Here is a 3,909-nt window from a genome sequence, read left to right as displayed (position 1 = left end):
GAGCTGCCCTGGCGCTTCCCTTCCCGGGGCACTCATCTTCTCTGAGCCGGGGAAGTCAGGGCTGCATCCCTGAAAATACGTGTCATGCAACGGAGAAACAGGCCCTGTGGGTACATTTGCTGCGTGAAACTCTGGTTAAAGTCTTTGTGCATGCTCCTCTGGGTATTTTCTTTACCTTGCTCCTTGTAGCACTACTTACATTCGAGAGCTAGCATCCAATATCTTTGTTTTCTAAATAGAAAATAGCTCATTACTTGTGTTTTTGCCCCTGATTGCTGGTTAATGAAATTTGTTCCAGCTTCAACATCACTGCAACGAGCTACAAAGAATCATTTGTCTCGACTGCCTGGGCCAGGCTCGCTTCTGCTGCAGCTCACAGACGGCACAGTTATCCAGGAGACTGGAAGAATGCAGTCAAGAATAATGCAAAAATGGGTAAAAGCCAAGGCTCATCAATCTTTGGTGCTGCGCTATTACATCTGTATTGTACTCCGAGCCACGTAGCTCGAACGTATTAGCATATGGAGCTGTTTGGTCCGCTTTCTAGCGTCTTGTTCCTTTGGAAAAGTAACTACAAACTTTAAGGTGCTTGTGTCAAACGAAGAAATAGTGTAATAGCAGCCTGTGCAGGCTGTGCTGTTGAACAAGGTTGTGCCTGAGGGGTGTGTGGTACACTTCTCTTCCATCCCACCGGCGTCCCTTCCCCGTGCTTTGGAAAGAGGGCCTTTCAGGTACTACTCACGTCACCTATCATCTGCTATGTAACTCAAAAAACTCCAAGGGCCCAGTTCAAGAACCCAAAGCAATTTAGCAGCACATCCCCAATAATGTCAAACCAACAGCTGGTAAGTGCTGGCCCTAGCTTTATTTGGCTTTAATATTGTCAGAAATTGCTGCTTTACTTTTGGAAATGATAATCTAGTAATCCTCCATTGTGGCATATTAAATATCTGGGGTTTTGTTCTTAAGAGGTGGACTCAGGTTTCCTGTGGCTGTGGGTCTTAATTAGACCTGTAACTGTTAAATTGCAAATCTTACTGAATATGCCGATGGTTTTACTTTCCTCTTGTCTGAGTTCTGCCCCAGCCTCCATTGCATCCAGCCTTGTTCAAACCAAACAGCTCTTCCCTCTAGTGAGCTTGGCTACCCTTTCCCACCAAAGCACCTACCACGGATGCTTTCTTGGTGCTTTAGATGTAACATTCAGCTTCCTTGCTGCTTTTACTCCTCTGAGTAATATTTTGCAATAGTATTAATTATACAGCGTGCTTAGATTTCTCATACCATTATTAACAAATGCATGTTTGCTCTAGCTTTCCTCGTTTGAACTGAATCTGTGAGCTGTATCCCACGTGGTATCTTTTACTGAAAAATACTTGGATCCATTCTGTGCAAAGGTGAGGTTTAACATCTTTTTTTGTCGAGAGGGACAAACTGTTCTACAGCTTTAGGAGGGGCACAAGCCCAGCACAGTCTCAGTTTTCAGAGGACTACAGCTCCCATGATCCCCAAGAAGAAATGAACCTGAGCTTTGACAGCAACGCACTTCGGGAAAAGGAGGAGGTATACAAAATCTTCCCTTGCTTAAGCAAGAGACATAAAGTTTGTAAGTAATTAGGGAGTGGTAAACAGGGAGTAGTAAACTCTCCTGGAAAATCCAGGTGGAAATCTGTGATGGTAATATGAGAGAGGTCCAAAGAGCTGAGAGAGGCGGCTAAGGAGCTCTAAGGAAAGTCTGTAGATTTGTCAAGCATTAACCCGGAGTTTTTAAATGTCCAAGCAAGGATGGCTAATGAGTTAAAAGAATGTAAGTTCTAAGGAAGAAATTTAGATTCTAGTGAAACGGAAGGAAGACTGAAAGAATGAAGTGCTTGCCTCTGTGCCCAGTGTGTGCCCGTGGGTCTTCAAAGGCACAGTGGGATGAAGGCTCTTATTCCTCCTGCACAGGGAGAAATGCCGTGATCAGGAGTGAGGACGGCAACAGATGCTGGTTGGTTGTTAGAGCAGCTTTATTTTTTGTAATGGGCTCTACAAGGGGTAAGGGCTTAACTGGAGAATTGAAGTGACCCGCCTGTCTGTGGTAGGGTGATTTGGTGGGATAAGAAACTCAGATACAGACTAGCTGATAGCAAGCAGTAAGTGATAGTTGAAGGTAGCCTTGTGTTTTCTGCATCTCCACCTACAATTGTAATCTCCTTTTTGATCTCTCCTTTCGAAACTGTAGGTGTCGGTGATGATCTAACCAGCACCTGACTCGCCAGCCATTTGTCCTTGGAGGGCTGGGTAGGGACGAGTGCGGCTGCATCGTGTGATGGGGAGTGGCTGTCACCCTGGCGAATCCCTTCGGAGGCTTACCCAAAAATCTCCATAATTTTCCTTTCAGCCTTAAACCACCCCCTCCATCCAATGAACGATGAACAGACTTGAAAGGCACCGTCTGTTGAGATGATGTGTGGAGCGGAGAAGAGCTAAGCTCTACACTACCAAGAAAACCTGAGGAATGATCCCTCTGATGCACTTTCTGATGTTTATTGTGTATTCTGTCTCCCCTGTGTATCTCTATACAATGAATTTATTTATATTGTAATGCAGGAAGGTCCTTCCCCCACAAATGAGAACAATATAGCCAAAACAGCTAGCACTGGATGTTTAAAAAGATTCACCCCAAAGTTTAAATTGTTGGTCTGACTTCTGCTGTGGCTGATTGCACGAATCCTCAGGAACAGACAGTACCCTTCTGTAAACTAGCAATAGTAAAAAAGTCTTACTAGCCCAGGCTAGCTACTGAAAATGCACTGCACCTTTTTGGTCTGTTTATCATGTACTGTGGCTATCCAATAGCTCTTACGGTTTGATTCGGGGACAATAGCAGTCTTTGTTCTGGTTTTGGATTTGTGCTTGATTTTGCACTGATATGAATACTAGATATAATACAACTGAGATTTTGAGGGTTTTAATATTAAATGAGGAGCTACGTATATTTGAGATCTCCAGCAATTCCCCTCGAGATTGATTTTTCCTCTGATAATTTTGCCAAACCCAGTTGGTTTCATCAGAAATGGTTCTATATAGTGTGTCTTTGAGCGAGGCTAGGGAATAATCATCTCTCTCTTATTTTAAGATGAATTATTTTGTTGAAAGGCTATTTTGTTTAGAATAAGAACGTGTATCTGCTCCCCCTCTCTAGTTCGCTTGAGCTAGTTCTGCCCCAGCTGGATGAAGCAGTTTAGTTGTAGCTACAAAGAACTTGACAAAGACTGTAAAAGCTGTCCAAGAAGCAGGATAAATAGCTTGAGCTCAGCTCTAGGCCACTAGTAGGATCAGAACTGGCCAGTTAGTGTGCACGTGTCCCATGCTCCAGTGTAGGTTTGTCATCCACTTGGAAACCGTCACTGTCCTCACGATGGACGTAGCAGAAAGCTGCCCAAATCTGGACATGTCATTGGCCTTTTAAAAAACTGTTTGCGGCTGCAGCTAACCCCTTACTGCTGTGCGTGTGTGTGCCAGCTTTGCTCCTTTTATTCCTGACCAGGACTGCTGCACTCACTGCTCAAAGCAAGGGAAGTCCAAGTCCTGGTCTTTCATGGAGGGGGGGTACAAGAGCTAGGGTGGGACATGGCTGTGGAATTAGTGAAGCGGGATGATTTGTATACGCACATGTAAAACGGGAGCTGTACTGTAATACGAATTACAGCTCAGAGGTGCAATGCTAACTTTGGCTGCATGGAATATTATGGAGACAGCAAACGCACTGTATTTTGTTTGCGTGGCCAGCAAGCACGCTGTAATTTGTTTGTGTGCGTGTAACTGTTTCAAAGTGTGCAGGATCACACTGCTGTTGGAGTAATTTGTCCTCTCTGCTGCACACACAGCAGTGCCTGCAGCCCCTCAAGGAGCGTGCTGTGGCTT

The 3,909-nt window shown here is 44.7% G+C and overlaps 1 long non-coding RNA gene across 1 annotated transcript; it reads left to right on the top strand.

Annotated features, from left to right (window-relative positions):
* The first annotated feature begins 315 nt into the window (after positions 1-315).
* LOC103917857 lies at positions 316-3,460 on the top strand. The gene is made up of 3 exons (XR_663648.1): positions 316-435; positions 1,426-1,563; positions 2,225-3,460. It is a non-coding gene; the product is annotated as an uncharacterized LOC103917857 (long non-coding RNA).
* The last annotated feature ends 449 nt before the right edge of the window (positions 3,461-3,909 follow it).

This window comes from Pygoscelis adeliae, unplaced genomic scaffold (assembly GCF_000699105.1).
Source record: "Pygoscelis adeliae isolate BGI_AS28 unplaced genomic scaffold, ASM69910v1 Scaffold155, whole genome shotgun sequence".
Taxonomy (NCBI): Eukaryota; Metazoa; Chordata; class Aves; order Sphenisciformes; family Spheniscidae; genus Pygoscelis; species Pygoscelis adeliae.
This window is presented reverse-complemented; position numbering and strand designations above follow the sequence as displayed.